We start from the raw sequence: 19,716 nt of genomic DNA, 5'->3' as shown, positions 1-19,716 counted from the left end.
TTTATTTCCCTTAAGTCTCAGAACTCTGCTGTTTTTTTTTTTTTTAATGTTTATTTTTGAGAGAGAGCGAGAGAGCAAGCTAGTGGGGGAGGAGAGAGGGAGACAGAGATTCTGAAGCAGGCTCCAGACTGAGCTGTCAGCACAGAGCCCGACGCAGGGCCTGAACCCATGAACTGTGAGATTATGACCTGAGCCGAAGTCAGATGCTTAACCAACTGAACCACCCAGGTGCCCCTTTAATTATCAACATAGAAGGGCACACAAAATAATCTCACACCAAGGATTCACTTAAAAGAAAAAGACTATTATCCAAACATTCGTGATTTTCACTGAACAACGGTGAATGTCATTTCCACAAGTATACACCTGAGCTACCCAACAGGTTCAATGCCATCAAAACACAAATAAAAGGCAGTCCCTACATTCAAAAACATAACCTACCAATGTTCACAATGAAAATGATGCCTTGGGGCAAAAGAGATGACAATGATCAGTGTAATCAATTGACACAGGGGTGTGAACATTCGTGACGGTATTTACTTGCAGTAAGTCTCCAAACAAAAACTACTTTCCGGTCTCATTTAACCATAATATTCAATTAATGAGAACAATTATTTCCAAAATAGTTCTGTTATATCCAAAATATACCTAACAGAACTATGGGTGTGTGTGTGTGTGTGTGTGTGTGTGTGTGTGTGTGTGGTTGGGCACAAAGCGATTAGTAACCTTGGACAGTCAATACAGCACAAAGGGCAACTGAGCACAAAGGTCCTTTGCATAAAAGCAATACTCTCTCTGTAGCCTGGAAGAATTCCTTAGGACCTCCTCCCCCTGCTCTAGTGGCCATCTGGAATTTCTACCTTTTCCTCCTTACTGCTCTGCCTGCCACCAATCTATCACCCTGTCAATTACCTTTGCCTCACTCAGTTTCAGGTCAGGGTCTTCAAAGGCTCAGAAGACAGGCAAATTCCTCTTGGCCTGCCTTCTTGGCTCCCTCCTAAGCTTCAAACTATCCTAAGCCAGTTTCTGTTAGAATTTACCCAAGATACCCAGAGTTCGGTGTTCTTCTGAATCAGGCACACCTTATCTTCTGTTGGTCAAGTGGGTGGCAAAGACCCAACAGTATCGTGTGTGTGCACCTTTAGTTCTCAGTCTTCCCTTTCAGGGCTTTTTTATATACAATATAAACTGTAAACATACATAACTTTACATATAACATTATAACACCTCACCTGCAAGGAAGAGCCAGGAAGAATAAATAACTTGGTGACCAAGATTTGCTATTTTCTTTAGCTTTTGACAGATCTTAAATATCATGCTTGCTTAATCATCATATCTAATCATCACATTTAAAAAATTTTTTTAATGTGTATTTATTTTTTAGAGCGAGCGAGCGAGCGAGCATGCACAAGCGGGGCAGGGGCAGAGGCAGATGGGGATGGAGGATCTGTGCTGTCAGTGCAGAGCCCCATGCAGGGCTTGAACTCGTGAACCATGAGATCATGACTTGAGCTAAAGGTGGACGTTTAACTGACCGAGCCACTCAGGTGCCCCAGTCACATTTTCTAAATCCATTTCCCTCAGCCTTATGAAAAACTCCTAAGTATGACTAGATAAGGTACATGAATAAATATATATCGAGAAAAAAAAGCTGCATGAAAGCAGAAAAAACAAAAATTTGAATTAAGTAGGAGACCTTACAGCAGCACCAAAAACAAGGACACTGTTTTGTAAAGGACTTGTACAGTGACACATGGGAAAATGACCTGGAAATCTATGTTAAAACTATGTAACTGAAGATGCCACATTCTTTTTTTATTTTTATTTTTTTTTTCAACGTTTTTTATTTATTTTTGGGACAGAGAGAGACAAAGCATGAACGGGGGAGGGGCAGAGAGAGAGGGAGACACAGAATCCGAAACAGGCTCCAGGCTCCGAGCTGTCAGCACAGAGCCCGACGCGGGGCTCGAACTCACGGACCGCGAGATCGTGACCTGGCTGAAGTCGGCCGCTTAACCGACTGCGCCACCCAGGCGCCCCTACCACATTCTTTTTTTAAATGAGGTGTGGGGAATGGAGAAGGTGAGTGAATCACAACAATTTTTGCAGTTCATGGTTCACTCCCTGTTTCCATACAGGGAAAGTTGGACTTTTTTACTTTTCCTGACATCAAAAATTATCCATTTAATCATGGATATTTTATTTACTTGGTCTAATTCCATATTTGAAAAGATGAAGCCAAAGTTGTACATAGAAGGGAGAAGTCTGAATGGTTAGAGAAGTCTGAAGAAGGTCCTCACAGATTCACCAACTAAGAGGTCAGAAACAAAAGGTTTTTTACTTCCCAAGTCAGTAAATCCAACTTTGATAATTCCAGGTAATAAGTTTAAGACAGCTTGGAAGGGAGGAGCACCTGGGTGGCTCACTTAAGGTCAACTCTTGATTTCAGCTCAGGTCATAACTCACAGTTGCTGGGATCCAGGATCAAGCCCCATGGAGCCTGCTTAGAATTCTCTCTCTCCCTCTCTCTCTGCCCGTCCCCTGCTCAGGCTCTCTCTTTCTCTCTCTCAAAATAAGTAAAAAACATTAAAAAAAAAATCTTTAAAAAAGATAGCTTGGAAGGGAATAAAGGAGGAAAAAAAAAGAAGGAACACAAGAAACCCGAGCTCCAGAACCAAAACAAGAATAACGGATTCCATGATTATACCTTCTTACTGAATTTAAGAAACAATGAAGTCTTTTATTTGCTTACCATATTTGGCAGCTACCTGATCCTTAATAGGATTGTTATAACTCACTTGAACTAGATGTTATGAAAATATGAACTAGAAACTAGAATTGGTCCACACTAATAAAGCTAGTTTACTGAATACGTATTTTTTATCATGCACATGTCACGAATTTATATATCAACACTGAGGTATGATTTACATAGAACTGCACTGAAGAGTACAATTCAATGAGTTCTAACACTTATATATGTGCATGAAACCACCACTACAATCAAGATAAAGAAATTAAAAAAAAAAAAAGATATAGAAATTTCATCACTCAAATTCCACATGCCAGGGCACCTGGGTGACTCAATTAGTTAAGCGTCCAACTTTGGTTCAGGTGATGATCTCACGGTTTATGAGTTCCAGCCCAGCATCGGGCTCACTGGTGTCAGCACAGAGCCCGCTTCCCACCCTCTGTCCACCTTGCTCTCCGCCCCTCACACACACACTCGCTCACCCACTCTCAAAAATAAACACTTAAAAAAAAAATTTCCACATGCCCCTTTGAGGTCTCTCCTACCCTTTTCCCCTGGCTCCAGGTAACCAATGATTTGTTTTATGTCAATGTAGATTACCATGCATTTTGTATGATTTTTTATATAAATGGAATCATACATTATGTCCTCTGGTTTCCAGTTTCTTTCATTCAGCTGAATGACAATCACATTGCATACATAAGATGTTTCTCTATTGCCAAATAATATTCCATTGCATGGCTATATCACTTTATCCATTTAACTAACAAAGATAGACACAACTTCCAGGTTGGGATCATTGTAGTAAAGCTTCTGTGAACATCCATATGGACATATACTTCATTTCTCTTGGGTAAACCAATACGAAGCGGAAGAACTGAGTGATATGGTAGGTTTATGTTTAACTTCTTAGAAATTGCTAAACAGTTTTCCAAAGCAATTGTATCATTTTATATTGCTAACAGCAGTGTATAACAATTCCAGTTGGTCCACATTCTCAGCAATTCTTGGTAATGCCAGTCTTTTTTAATCTTAGTTATCCTAATAAATGTACAGGAGTATCTCACTGTGGTTTTAATTTGCATTTCCTGATGGCTACTGATGCTGAGCATCTTTTCATGTGCTTTATTGGCCATTTGTAGATCTTCTTTTGTGAAAGATCTGTTCAATTTTTCTGCTCATGTTTAACTGAGCTGTTTTCTTATCATTGAGCTGTAAAAGCCAGCAGAATTTTGATTAGGACCGCAGTGAATCCATATACCAATTTGGAGAGAACCAATATATAAATTGAGTTTTCTCATGTACAAACATGACAAGTCTCCCCACTTACTTAAGTCTTCTTTCAGCACTGTTCTGATGTTTTTAATTTTTATTTTTGAGAGAGAGAGAGAATGAATGGGTGAATGACAGAGAAAAAGGGAGACACAGAATCCGAAGCAGGCTCCAGGCTCCAAGCTGTCAACACAGAGCCCGACGTGGGGCTTGAACTCACAGACAGCGAGATCATGACCTGAGCCGAAGTCGGATGCTCAACTGACTGAGCCACCCAGGTGCCCCTTAACGGTAGGGTTTCTAAGATGAGCAACTGATGGGCAGAAAAGGAGATGCAGAAGTTACCCTCCCAGTTAACTTAGGGCTCCTACAAGAAACTAAGACAGGAAAATAAGCAAAGAGTGAAAATACCCCAAAATGCCCCCAAAGAGTGAAATTCCCAAACTCACTCAGCCTCCTTCAAGGGAAGCCCTCACTCCTATACTACTTTGGAAGTATTCACCCAGGACATCCAGAGATCCCCCAATCAGGGGCAGAGGGCAGTTATCAGAGAGCACACCTCAAACCGAAAGACTGTCGGAACCGCACAAGCACAGCACCCAGCTGCTCCAGAGACCACCAGGGTGGACAGCACAGATCAGCAGCTGATAGCATGACGACAACTCGGCCTTCCGAGCAAGGTCCTTTACACCTCTGACATGCCCTCTGTTTTGGGGTAAAGTAGGGACGAGAATAGTACTTTCTGTTGAGAGGATCAAACGAAAGTATATATACAATAATAATTTTAATTGTATACAATAATATAATATTATACTAATTATAATAATATTAAACTGTTTTCACGACAGTGCCTGGCACATAATGAGTGCTCAATAATTGTTAGCATTATCTGAATTTGACGCTAGAAGTGTTTTTTGAGGGGCACAAGGCCACACTGAAACTCTAGTCAAAGAAGTACAAGAGCACACTCCTCAGCTTTCAGGTGCCCAACACTGACACGGGCATAATAATATGGACACTGGTCATTGGTCTTCAACTTTCAGAATGGACAGATAACAGAAGGCTTAACTACAGTTCTAAAATGGAATGCAGACATTATCAATCTTGACAAAATGCAAGTAAAATTGACACGCTAGGAGATGGAATCAGAACTGAAAGGAAAGCTAGTATTTCCATGCAATTTATAATGTGGAGTCAAAAGATACTTAAAAAAAAAAAATCGTTCCTTAGTGAGACCAAATTAAAACAAATTTTGGGGTTGGAGAGGTGACCAAGAACAGAAATAAAGAGATTATAAATATAAGTGGGATGATGGTGGGAGCAACAAAATCAACGTCCATGGTAAAAGGAAGTCAACAGATATTGTCTTAGGTTCATAAACTCAGGTATAACCATCAAAGAGATATAGAGGTAACCAACAGAAAAAGTAAACTGCAGAAATGAGTAAAGATGAATATTATCTATGAAGCAAAATTAGAGGTAGGATGATGCACAACAGACGGGGTTGCTTTATGATATATCTTTCTGTATTTTTTAAAGCAAAAACATGTACTAGACTAAAAACATAAACATAAATTAAAAGATATTTAAATAGTAAACAAAAATATTAAAGTTTAGTTAAGTATAATTGTTGATAACTTTTGTGAGTCTTAAATATTTTGAAGATTCTCCAAATAAAAAAGAAATTTGATAAAGAGAAAAACAACCTTTAACATCTTACATTATTTTGACAAAACCAGGAACAGGGAGGGTAAAGAAATATAGTTAAGATTTCTTTATTCCCAATATAACACTTGGAACAATGTTATACATACTGTTTAATATTTTACATTGACAGCGATACTACTCCAAATAGATTCTTTAAAAAAAGTGAGGGTATCTTCTAAAGAAAGAAGTTGTTGAACTGCCAAACCACTAGGGCATTGGTTCTCTGCCTTACAAAATCTGATGAAATCTATTGTATTTAACCAAGAAAACCACTCACATCATAAAATTTTGCATTTGCTTTTGGTAGAATTAATTCAACCACGAGGTGATGCTTTCAGAAGACCAGTAAAATCGACAAACTTCTGCAAAATCTCACCAAGAAAACATGAATACGTAGCATTCCCATTTTCACACAAAACAATACTGTAATGGCTCTTCTCCCCATACCCTGCATCTACAACAAAATTCTCTGCTCCCCTTTATAACAGAACTCCCAAAAAGAGCCATTTATATCCATACCATCTTCAGTCCCTTCTCTTCCCGAATTCACTTGAGCCCACTAAAACCAGGCCTTTCCCCCTCCACTCCATGGAAACCACTTTGTGAGGATCAATGACCTCCACACTGCTAAATGGCAGATTTTCAGTCTCCTTCTACAGCTTCTCATCAACATTCAACAGGTTGACCATTCTCTCCCTGAAATCCTTTCATCCCTTGGTATCCAGGATACCACAATCCTGATTTCCCACCTCACTGGCAGCCACTTGTCAATTTTCTTTGGTGGATCAATCTTCTCTTCCAAGTCTCTAAATGCTGGACGGTCCAGGAATTCGTCTTCGGGTCTCTCCTCTTCTTTGCACACGTTCCCTAGGTGAACTCATGCAAACTCATGAACTCATGCAAACTCAAGGCAAGGATAGGATCACTCATGGACTTACTGTACACTCTCAACATTATATTTGGTCTAATTCTGACAGCTCTCTTGAACTTCATATTCATGTACTCAACTGCATATTCAAATTACTAATTATATGTCTAACAGGCATCTCACATTTAAATGTCCGGAAGAAACCTTGGTTCCCCCACCTCTAGTTAGGATATATCAAAATATTAACAACGGTTACATCTAGGTAATTGTTGTTTGTTTCTGCATTGAAATTCTGAACCATAAATACATTTTATTTTATAATCAGAAAAATGTTAAAACAGACAACTATAAACAAAACAATGTGCTTTCATTAAAAATGCAGTTGACATTTATTGCAATTGCCTTGAAGGCACCCAAGGAGTCCATTTCCAAGAATGTCAATTACTTTTCCCCCTTTATAATATCATCAGTGGTACTGGCTTATCACTATGTGTGAAATTTATGGGCAACTCTCAAACACGGTAGCCTCCACGGATATCTTCATAGTAATCGTGAAAGGAGAAATGAAACTGTATAAGACTCTAAAAATGATGGTTTAATGGGGAAAAAGAGAACTCTGTTATAGATAGGAACGTAAGGGGGGAGGATCCATCAAGTCAGGTCTAACCATCCGAACAAGGGCAAGCGTGCATCCATTTGACTTAAGTAGGTAGCTCCTGATCTATTTCATCTTGCAAAGGCTTTTAAAAAGGTGAAAGAGCGAAACAAACACACAGAATTATGAAATGCAAGAGAAAATCCAGTTTAGGTTATTTTACCAACTACCAGCAGGATAACATTGGAAAGAACAGAAGCACTGAGATACAATTAGAGCTTAGCCAGTATTACGAAGTATGTGATCTGTGAGGTACTGGACTTCACGCTCCAGGTTTCCCACGAGAAAAACAACACTACTTTACTCTAAGGGACAACTGGGTGGCTCACTCAGTTAATCGTCCAACTCTTGATTTAGGCTCAGGTCACGATCTCAGGGTTCATGAGTTCAAGCCCCATGTCGGGCTCTGTGCTGACAGCGTGGAGCCTACTTGGGATTCTCTCTCTCCCTCTCTCTGCCCCTCTCCTGCTCTCTAGCTCTCAAAATAACTAAGCATGAGAAAACATTAAAACTGGACAAGTACGCCCAAGATAATTGCTGGTTTCACAGAATTAAAGAATTTCTAATTAAAGGAGCACATCCATCCAGTATGACCCACTTCCCACTTGTTACAGATGTGGAAACTAAAACCCTGCGAGGATAACTTAAAGGTTGAAGGGGTCCTCTGCCCCCAGATCCAAATAATACATTTCAATTCACATGCATGACCTTAAGTGGCAGGTGTGCACAGGTTTGTTTTTTTTTTTTTTTTGGGGGGGGGGGGGGTGGGCAGGCGAAAGTGAAGAGGCATGGAAGAATAAGGAGCAGAGAGAAATGCCTCAAGTATCCTATGTGAGATGAGAACAATGTTAGAGTAAAAGGGCATTCAAGGAAGAGCAAACTTCCCTTTATTACTCAACATTTGGTTCATTAATATCTGATTAACACTTCTTGGATTACATAAACAATCTCATGTCATTAAAAGGGATCTGACATTAAACTATGTTGAACTTAAGTCAGTCAGAGTCTATACTTATACTCAACTATGTATGGACAATTCAAGGACAGAATGCTAGGAGATATTTCACTCAAAGTTATTTTTTTATTATAAAATTTATTGTCAAATTGGTTTCCATACAACACCCAGTGCTCATCCCAACAGGTGCCCTCCTCAATGCCCATCACCCACTTTCCCCTCCTTCCCATCCCTCCATCAACCCCCAGTTTATTCTCAGTTTTTAAGAGTCTCTTATGGTTTGGCTCCCTCCCTCTCTTTTTTTTTTTCCCCTTCCCCTCCCCCATGGTCTTCTATTAAGTTTCTCAGGATCCACATAAGAGTGAAAATATGGTATCTTTCTCTGTATGACTTACTTCACTTAGCACAACACTCTCCAGTTCCATCCATGTTGCTACAAAAGGCCAGATTTCATTTTTCATTGCCAAGTAGTATTCCATTGTGTATATAAACCACAATTTCTTTATCCATTCATCAGTTGATGGACATTTAGGCTCTTTCCATAATTTGGCTATTGTTGAAAGGGCTGCTATCAACATGGGGGTACAAGTGCCCCTATGCATCAGCACTCCTGTATCCCTTGGGTAAATTCCTAGCAGTGCTATTGCTGGGTCATAGGGTAGATCTATTTTTAATTTTTTGAGGAACCTCCACAGTTTTCCAGAGTGGCTGCACCAGTCTGCATTCCCACCAACAGTGCAAGAGGGTTCCCATTTCTCCACATCCTCTCCAGCATCTATAGTCTCCAGATTTGTTCATTTTAAACACTCTGACTGGCGTGAGGCGATATCTCAGTGTGGTTTTGATTTGTATTTCCCTGATGAGGAGTGACATTGAGCATCTTCTCATGTGCCTGTTGGCCATCTGGATGTCTTCTTTGGAGAGTTATTTTCAATACAAAGTATTAAGTGTCCATGTCCTACATTTAAATGAAGTATTATAGATTCTTTATATGTCATTTTGTTTTCCAACTATAAAAAGTATAACCATGATCCAAATTATTTACTTCTGATTGCCTAGAGAAAGTGAAAGTCCTAAAACTAGATCAAGGTCAGATTGACTCTAGGTCTAAGAGTTAATACATATAGTATGCAAAGTAACTGGAAGGAAAAAAAGACAACCAAAAAAGTGCCTTCAAATTCCCAACCCTTCCTTAAACATCATCTTGCTGCAACTCATAATAAATCTGATAAAAAAAAAAAAGGAAAGAAAACAAAAGAGAAAAAAAAATTAAGAGTAAAAACGTCAAGGAATACCTTTATTTATTTATTTATTTTTTAAATTTTTTTTTCAACGTTTTTTATTTATTTTTGGGACAGAGAGAGACAGAGCATGAACGGGGGAGGGGCAGAGAGAGAGGGAGACACAGAATCGGAAACAGGCTCCAGGCTCCGAGCCATCAGCCCAGAGCCTGACGCGGGGCTCGAACTCAGGGACCGCGAGATCGTGACCTGGCTGAAGTTGGACGCTTAACCGACTGCGCCACCCAGGCGCCCCAAGGAATACCTTTAAATAAGGAAGCAATTATATAGCAGCAAGTAGAATATTGCATGAATCACAGATCTGAAATTTTTTTAAGTATTAAATCGAAATGCTTTATTTAAAAATAACCTAATCCAGCAATCCCTGATAGCCACCATAGTGCTACAGCAGCTCAATACACGTAGCTAAAACTAAAATGTTTAAATCCCTTTCTTGTTGTGTATTACGTTAACTTGGCAGTCAACATTACCATCTCTAAATGGGGATTTCCAAGCTACAGACTTTCCACCTAAGCCCACATAGCTACTTTCCCAAATATATTTATTACAAGATTTTGTCAAATAAGTAAATATGAGGTCTGTTAAAAAAGAAAAAAGTTGAAACATTTCTTAGTGCAAATATTATTTAAGGAACATGGAGTAGACAAATACTATTGCTTTTTACCTGAGTCAAAAGTTCTTTTGGCAGTATAGTCTTTCTAAATTCTTTTTTTTTTTTAATTTTTTTCTAATGTTTATTTTTGAGAGACAGAGTGCAAGCGAGGGAGGGATAGAGGAAAGAGGGAGACACAGAAACCAAAGCAGGCTCCGGGCTCTGAGCTGTCAGCAGAGAGCCCGACGTGGGGCTCGAACCCACGAGGCATGAGATCATGACCTGAGCCGAAGTCAGGCACTTAACCAACTGAGCCACCCAGGTGCCCCTAGTCTTTCTAAATTCTATCCAAAAAAGTAATACCATTTTGAAAACCTACCCTAACCGTCTATCACAGCCTCTTAGTTATTATCAAATAGGAAAAATTATTAGCAATGAACTGCTATTTTGTGAATTTACAACACTGTTTGTGTTTATATTATTTGTCTGCCTTTCACATAGAATACACAGCACCAAAACCTGGGATTGAAAAAAAGCAACAAGAATGACAAGAATAAAAATCGTTTAACATATCAAAATGCTCTACAAAGTTTGGGAGGCTAGACACTTACTGTATAAACTTAAAGTGGCATTATTCTGGAAGTCCAAAAGACCACTTTTTCTCCTAGTAGGGGAATGTGTGTGTAGAGAGGATGCGATGCTCCTGTCTGTATGTGTAATTTAAGAGGTTGGGTTCCAAACAATCCTGCCCATCCAAGTCAGTGAATCAACCATTCTATTCAAGCCAGGCTAGCCTTCCCGCTCAGGAGAGCCACAGACATTGCAGGTGGGTATGCCCTGCAGATTAAGACAGGGAATCTCCTGGTATAGATACAATCAGAAGCTACAAAATATAAGAAATGGCAGAGAACTTTAGAAGCGTTGAGTACTGAAACAGTCCTCCCATTGGTCATTTTTTCGGTAAAATGGGCATTTTCAATTTTTTAATATTTTTAAATAAAACATTTACACAATCTGGCTGTAAAAGCAAGACCTGATCATGTTAGGAAATAGAAGGTAAAGGGGGAAAAAGTCACCTAAAATTCCAAACCCCAAAAAACCCATATTTTCACTTTCTAGTCAGAAGGGTGGGTCTCTATAACAGTGGTGGTGTAAGTAGCAGGCTAGGATGACACTGTTGACCACCCCCTACTTTTCTAACCAAACTCTGATTGTGCTCACAAACCTACTCTCTACCTGAGGTCTTGTGTTTCTGGGGAAGCGGATCCCAGTCCCAAATGAAGACGAATGACCATACATTTAAGCTAATCACAATGGTCTCATTGCCTTTGACACTGACTCATTTAGGTAAGGGCTTATGCAAAATGCTGGCCCATGAACAGAGAGGAGAGAGGGTCAGGACAGCATCTATTACGGAAGTTTGGGGACAGATTTTACTTAATAAGAGACATGCCAGGAAAAAAAAAAAATAGTCCCCTCCCAAGGAACTTAGTCACTGACTCATGACACGTGAACTTGTGGCAGCCATCTTGCAACAGTAAGAGGAACTAGCTAAGCACAGAAGAATGACAGATCCAACCTTTTCCCACTGACCTTATTTTTAAATACATACATACACAAACACACACTCTTCCTGATCCAACTTCCCCCTACTAAAATCCCTCTTCTCTACTCTTCTTCAGTGCTAAGCTTCTCAAAAGAGAGGTCGAAACAAGCTGTTTCCTCTGCTTGACCATGCATTCATCAATGACATTCCTAAGACTTTCCTGATTTCTTAAAACTTAGGTTTCCCACATTCTATGGTTCCAAGGCACATTTTACACGTTGCTATTACAGCAATTAATACATGCTATAGTAATGGCTTGTTTCTCTATTAGACAGTAACTTCTGAAATGTTTTGTACTCCCAATGTCTACAGAAGTTCCTGGCATACAGAGGCATAAATACTTGCTTCATAAATCAAACGTAAACCCAAAACCTAATACAAAAGCATACCACAAACGTTTAAATGAATTTACCAACCCTACCATTTACACACACCAAAAGCTGAATATGTGTTTGTGTTTAAGTTTGGGGAGAGGAGCAGCAGGCACAAGAAGATAAGAGACCAGAGCGCTCTGCCTTGAAACTCAAAAACACAATTATTCTTTACTCTCCAGAGACCAGATAGCTGTTCACCGTTAACTCAGCGGAGGGGCAGGGCAAGGGTCTGGGAAGCAAGGGCAGGGAAGCTGGTCTCAGGGTCCCTCTGCCACGGGTGAGCACTGCTACCTACCCATTCCGGAGAGGAAAAGGTGTTCCGGCCCTCCCGGGCTAGGGAAACAGACAACAAACCAGGCCGATGACAACAGGCAGGCCAGGAGAGGCAAAACACGGGTTTTAAAACCCCAAAGAACTATATCCAGAGTTTGAACAGTGCTTACGACACTCCTTTACCACAAAGAGACAATGAAGCAGGCCAAGGTATAGGAGCTACAGACAGCCTTATCTATCATCTCCTTTGATTCCCCTGGATAACAGCTGGGATTAAAGGCAGGTGACACTACTCAGCTGGGCAAAATGCTTTTCTACTTCAAAAGTCTACTAATGTGGGCAAAATGATTAAAAGAACCAATGGGTTTTTTTTCCTCTCCTTCTAATTATGTGATGAATCCTATCTAGAGGACAATTCTGAGCCACGATGGGAATAAAACAGAGTAAATAAGAAAATGTTACATTCTTTGAAAATAAAAAGTGTCTTGGGCCAAGATATGATAACCACTTTACATGTTTAATAAATTGTATTTAAGTGCAAAACACACACTAATGAAATTACTGATCTTACTAAAATTACTGATCTTACTTACTCCAAAATGACAACCTAATAATTATAACCTCATAAATTTATTCAAAGACTAATAAATCTTTTATAGACATATTTTACAACAAACTCTCTAATGGGTAGTTTTCTTCACTGATTTAGCAGACTTCCAAGAGGTGCTGGTGCACTTTAAGGAAGGAATAAGGCATTAGGAACATGAAGACACCAGCAACAGGAAGCTGAGTGGGTGCATATCTCCATTTCTTTGGCAGGACCCTAAGAGTTGACCTCCTTAAGCCAAAATACTTCTCCTTGGAATCCTGGAGGCAGACAAGTCAGTAAAAAGATCAACAGAAAAAAACGGTAGGAGAGAGGAACAAGACAGTTCCCTCACCACACTATTTTGTTCGTTACCATGCAGGTAGGATATTGTCAACTTCCAGGCTACAAAGGAATCGAAAATGGACTCCATATACAAAAGCACTTTTTAGTGTAATTCCGCTTTAATGGGGAATGGAGAAATGGAGTATACATCTGTCTGCTATGACTCTGAGCCAATCTAAGAAAGAAAAAAAAAAAGTGGAAATGACTTTATTGGATAGAAGCTGGGAATAATACCTTTATTACAAAAATATTCTTTTGAATGAGTTTCCTAAGGCATTAAGAAAACCATTTCAATTTATTTTTAAAAGAACATGATTTACACACAGCTTCAACTGCATCAAGGTAACATTTTCTAAATTGTGCCAGCACTGAGAGAGGAACCAGCATCCGCCCAACTTCACGGCATGCCCACTGTGCTCCTACAACAGTCATTAACAACCAAGATCCTGGCAACTACTATTTCTTCCTTATGTTTGTTTGGGGCAATTTTTATTATCCTATTAATATTCTCTAACCTGTTCCTTATCCTAAACACAACAAAAGATCTGTTCTAGAGGACTTAGGATATTAAAGGAAAGTGTTAGATATATGAGCAGTCTAACATCTAGATAATCCAAATTATATTTTTACACAGTTCAATTCTAAATCAATTAAGGGTAAAAAAAAGTCACAAGACAAATATTCTATCTCAGGAGATAAACTAAAAGAATGACTTAAATCCAACTGCCTCCTCAATACTCATACCAATTATGAAAACGGAACGCAGAATTTTAAATGATCAAAAGAGCTTCAACTTGGTACACATTTAATGTAACTTAAGAGGTACAGCCCATAATGTTCCCTCCTTCACTCTTGGAAAAATCCCCAAGTTTGAAGACCACAGAACTAAAATGAATCTATACTATACCCACCAGTGCAGCAACCAGAAGTTGGCAGGACAAACACAGCCAAGGTACACTCAATGTTCCATGGGAGATAAAACAGGAGATACGTATCTTCATCATCAAGAAACTCCCACTCTGGGGAGCCTGGCTGGCTCAATCAGAAGAGCATGCAGCTCTTAATATTGGGGTCGTGAGTTTGAGCCCCAGTTGGGTGCAGAGATTACATACATACATAAATACATAAGTAAATAAAAAAAGAAAGTCACACTCTAGCCCAAAGGATGGTCAGAATGTTTGACACAACCTTTCGGAATGACCTACAGGTGTAAGAAGCCATATGACAAACATATCCACTGTTTATTGTGGATAATTTTTCTGTCTTGGAGTATGCATGTCATTTAAAGAAAATGCAATACTTAGAAGTAATTGGCAGGTATATTTACATTCCAAATGTTCCCAACAAACTGCTTGGGAATGAAAACTAAGAAATGAGTCTGTCTTGATGTTAATATGCCAGGAGCAAGTGGACAGGTTACTAAACCTGCCAGACCACAATGTCCTCAACTCTCACATACAGAATAGACTAGATGCAGAATAGAAAATGTTTTTATTTCTTCCAAAGCCAATTCCAATTAACTGGTAATGGCCACCTCTGGGGCATTTGCTGAGATGGTTAGATCCTTTAAGTAAAAAGCCATATCCTGTGTTCCTTGCCCTCAGAAGTTGGGTGTTTGAGTTGCTGCTACTGACTTCCCATCAGAATGTTCTCTGCAACTGTTTTTTTTAGTAGCAGCAATCTGATGCATATCCACACAATCTCTTCGGTCTCTCTTGTGATCAATGGCTGCAATTCAGTTCAAAGAGGCTACAAAACGTGGCTGTGTAACTGAGCACTTCCCTGAGTCTGAACAGATAATAATACCTAACATGTATAGTAATGTTTAAGACAGAGCCAATACTGTTCTAACCACTTAACGTATATTAATGCTTTTAATTTCCAAATAGTCTCTATTATATACGTTCTACCATTATCATCCCCATTCTACAGATGAGAAAAGGAGGCACAACTAGGTGAAATAACGTGCCCAAGGGTTTAAAGCGGGTAGGTAATAGAGCTAGAACTTGATCATCGGCTGTCCGGCTCCAGATCTCCCACTTTGAACCACTTTGCTTACTGCTTCTCTGTCAATTGCATGCTGACCAAACCCACAACTTCAGTCCTGTTAAACTATACACGGAGTAAGCCAGAAGTCCAGGTTTCACGGTGGTGTAAGTCTATGTTTTATCTGCAGTCCTGAAACATTTACTCTCCAAAGGGGCTTGGATTCTGGCAAATAGTGTTTAATTTACCCATTGCCAGGGGCTTTGTTAGACTATTGGGCAAATTTTTTTAAATCAAAAGTTTCATAAATTATCTATTCCACCACAAAAAAATGCACACTCCATTTAGTAGAACCCTCAGGAAATGAGAGTTTTAGGGTTAAAGCAATGCTCCCATTAACAGAACATTAGTCAGAGAATTTATGTGAAGAGAATTTATGACAACTGGTCATTTTGAAGGGCTTTGCCATCACTATTCTAAACATCATTTCTCACAAGACAGGAGTACAAAACGCATATGGCCAATGGGATTTAACTGAATGGTAAATAATAACCATCCCTCAGCATGCCTTGATTTTCTGAATATACACATTCTCCTAAGGGTAAGGGGGGAAATCCCACTTCCCAAGTGATTTGCTAAATATGTAGTCTTATTAATCCTTACTAAAGGAGATGTAAACTTGGCTCAAAAAAATGACAGCACCTGGTTGGCTCAGTGAGTTAAGCGTCCGACTTCAGCTCAGGTCACAGTCTCACGGTTGTGAGTTCGAGCCCTGTGTCGGGCTCTGTGCTGACAGCTTGGAGCCTGGAGTCTGCTTCAGATTCTGTCTCCCTCTCTCTTTACTCCTTCCCAGCGCGCTTGCTCACTCACTCTCTCTCTCAAAAATAAACATTAAAAAAATGACTTCAAGGAGTAACAGAAAAGGGTAACTTTTAAAAAAATTTGTTATATACAAGTTACACTCCAATGTGTGGATTATCTTCAGGGGCTCCCACTGCACACTTTTTCATATTATTACATTTCATCGGATCATATACATTAAACAAACCAACCACTTGGCTGGTCTCCAAATTCAAAATGCATGGTATCGCATGTAATGGGCAACTCTGTATTTTCTGTATTTCCATTCCTGATATCAACAACTGTGATAAGAAATTTACACTCATGCTTCTAAATTTTAAAGTACAGTATAGGGGTGCCTGGGTGGCTCAGTTGGTTAAGCATCTGACTTCAGCTCTGGTCATGATCTTGAGGTCTGTGAGTCTGAGCCCATCAGGCTCTCTGCTGTTAGCACCGCGCCCACTTCGGATTCTCTATTTCCCTCTCTCTCTGCCCCTCCTCCACTTGTGCTCTCTCTCAAAAATAAAATAAACATGAAAAAATAATAATCATGCAGTATAAAAAGAAAACTACATACATAATAAAAATTAAACTAATATTAAGAACATTTTGAAAAAATGCTAGTTCTTAAAAGGAAATCAGAAGTTTAAACAAAAATATTCCAGTTGCTGAAAGAACGTTATTGGCAGTGGTGAACAAATTCTTTGTTCCCCGACAGAAAAAAAGGAGCATATGCCCCTACATTATACAACAAGCATGTGCTACTATTAATCTGTATCTTGAAGCTTTATTTTACATGAAAGTAACATTTTAAAAATCAGAGTCTTAATATTTTCTCCCAAATGGATCATCTTGCACCCCAACTTAGAGACCCTAATACCTAAAAAAGTCACGATTTCGAATCTCCTATAGTCCCAAACTTACAGCAGCAAAATTAACCACTTTTCCATGTATGAAATGTTTGAAGTGAATTGTCATCAATAAGAATTAGTCATTCTTTCGACCGCAGGTAAGGGCCAGTCCTCCCGGCCTCCACAAAGTTTGTTCACAATGGGGGCTGGCTGGTAAGCTTGGGTCATTTTTAAAGCAAGAAGTAATGAACTAAGATGTAAAGACACTCCATCACCATACCTAAGAGAATGAGACAGATACATACGGTTTGCCCTTCATTAGACAGCTCTTTCTGGACTTGACCCAAGGAGACCTGTCAGTTCCACTCACATTCACCTTACCCTTGCCCCTGCCAACAGAAACTACTAGCGTATGCATGCAAAGCCAAGGGCCAATGGAAACCAAGAGCGAGTCTCCTTCTGTGCTCTCATAAAGTTTTTATGAAGAACACATTAAGCTGGCTTTTGACATGCAGAAACCATACAACAACAAAAACGCAAGAGGGGAACCAAAGACGAAGTGCAGGGAAGGTAGTCAATATTTTTATTACAATCTTGTCATTAGGTTACTCCTAGCTGCGGATTTCTCCCTCGGTGTTCGCTCTCTCCAGCGCAAATCTATTCTCAGGCAGTAGGTCATGAGGCCGGCCGCTCTGTGTTTACACACAACCTCAGCACCACTTGGCTACTTCCTCGGGCTGCTGGAGCACTTGACCCACTGATTACCTGTATCAACACAGACGGTGCCCGCTGGGTCCCGGTCAGCCCTCCAAAGCAACCCCTCTCGAGTGCTCCTTGGCCTTTTATGGTGGAGGCATGTGATGAGAGTATCTGCACCAGCTGTTCTTAATTACCTCTCAGGCTGGGGTGAATGACTCAGCAACCCAACTTTTTTAAGGAGTCATCCTACCTTGTTATCCAACCAACATTCTGAACAACGGTAAACCACTAGACATGGCCCTGTTCAACAACAATATACACGAGGCCATGCAGTCACCAAACCAAAGCCATCCCACTCAAGCTGACTCACCAAGAGTCCCTTTTTCCCCCAAGGCTCCTTGAGCCAAAGGCAGAAGTGGCCAAGTGCCTTGAAGCCCAACCCACCCCAGCCCTTGCACCACTAGCCCACACCAGGAAGAAGCAAGCTTACCTCTTCCCATTTCTCAGCTTGACCATGTGAAGCGCTCAAGCGCTCGGTCACCAACACGTCCGGCGTTTCCACCCCTTATCTTTCTGAACCGCTTTAAATGCACAGTGTCCAAATATAAGGAGTGTTAAAGCAGATGAACAGAGACCTAGCAGTGGCATCCTCCATAGGTTAACAGTCCCAACACCGATGCGTTTCTCCAAATAGAGAAGCATCCCTACAAAACAAGCCTTTGTTCCTTCACGCACCACAGAGAAGCCTGTTTTTCCCACACACGTCTTTCACAATTACTACTACACTATACCTTCATCAACCCAAGTTTAACGCAGAAGGCTCACTGCACAAAGGCATTCCGCGCAGGGCTGCTCGGTGACATAAAACCGCCGCGCAAGAATGAGAAAGCAATGGCACTCGAGTTCCATCAAACCAGCACAAAAAGCTGGTGTCTCTATAAGCGGCACCCACCCTCACCGCACCGTGGGAGTCTTAATTACGACGTGTGGGCAAAACTCCAACAAAGGGAGCTCTGGGATGTCCGGTCGTCCACACCGATCTTGGCTAAACCCAGCCCCGCAAGGGGGTATTTTTGCTGCAGCCACGACCTCGGCCATTCTAAACGAGACTCCACGCGCGACAGACACCCAGGCCAGGCAGACCGGAGGCAAGCGGCTCTCGGGACGCGGCGGGTGCGGAGGGCGGTGGGAGCGGGCGGGAGGACAATACCGAGCCGGGGCCGGCCGCGCGGGCGGTGCTGATGTGTCACAGCCCGGGCGGGCCGCGGCTAGGAGGGCCGGGCTCGGACCCGGGCGCCGCAGAGGCGGGGGCGGGGGGGGCGGGGGGTGGGAGCCCCGGGACCCCGCCGCCGCGGCCACTTCCCCGCCCCCCCCCCGCCGCTCCCGCCCGCCCGCCCGGGGGTAAAGTGCAGCGCGGGCCCGTAAACAAGAGCTCTGGCCGCGCGCTCGGAGCACGGGGCACAGGCAGGCAGGTCGCCCCTTCCGGCGGACGAGGCCACTTCCAGGAACAGGGGCCGCCGCCGCCCCCCGCCCAGAAGACCGCCGCCCGGGTCCCCCTCCCCGCCTCCCCGGACCTGCCCGCGGGCGGCCCCGACCGCGCGCCGCCGCGCGGACCCTCCCGGGAAGGGCGCGCGGGACGCCGAGCCACTCACCAGAGCCGAGGCGCCGCGCGGCCCGACTGACTGCAGCGAGCGAGCCCGGCGGGCGGCGCGGGCAGCGGTCAGGTGACTCATTCCGTCCCCGCGGCCGGCCGCCCCCTTCCCTTCGCGGCCTTCCCCTCCCTTCCCTTCCCCTCCCCGTTGTCCCCTCCCCTCCGCCGCCGCGGCGGCCGCCGCCACCTCCCAAAGCCTAAAGCCCTCCCGCCCCCCGGAGGCCCCGCCTCGCGAGGCCCCGCCCCGCCCACCCCGCGGCGCTAAGCTCCGCCCCCAGCGGAGACCCCGCCCCCACCCGAGGCCCGGCCACGCCGCCCGCGAGGCCTCAGTCGGCGCGCTCCGGACGGCGGGGCTCCGGGCTGCTGCAGCGGTTGTCGTGGCTCCACCCGCCCGAGGCCCACG

The 19,716-nt window shown here is 42.2% G+C and overlaps 1 protein-coding gene across 5 annotated transcripts in view; it reads right to left on the bottom strand.

Annotated features, from left to right (window-relative positions):
- BACH1 (BTB domain and CNC homolog 1) overlaps window positions 1-19,447 on the bottom strand; it is a 44,981-nt gene extending 25,534 nt beyond the window's left edge. For 3 of the 5 annotated variants that reach the window (XM_058731833.1, XM_058731837.1, XM_058731836.1), the window contains exon 1: window positions 19,315-19,447. The gene's annotated coding sequence lies outside the window, so the exon portion shown is untranslated. Of the gene's footprint in view, window positions 1-18,152; window positions 18,367-19,314 lie in introns of all 5 variants that reach the window. The other 2 variants (XM_058731834.1, XM_058731835.1) reach the window with 2 other exon arrangements.
- Window positions 19,448-19,716: the final 269 nt, after the last annotated feature.

This window comes from Neofelis nebulosa, chromosome 5 (assembly GCF_028018385.1).
Source record: "Neofelis nebulosa isolate mNeoNeb1 chromosome 5, mNeoNeb1.pri, whole genome shotgun sequence".
Classification (NCBI taxonomy): Eukaryota; Metazoa; Chordata; class Mammalia; order Carnivora; family Felidae; genus Neofelis; species Neofelis nebulosa.
The sequence above is the reverse complement of the archived record's forward strand: the minus strand, read 5'-3'. Positions and strand labels throughout refer to the sequence as shown.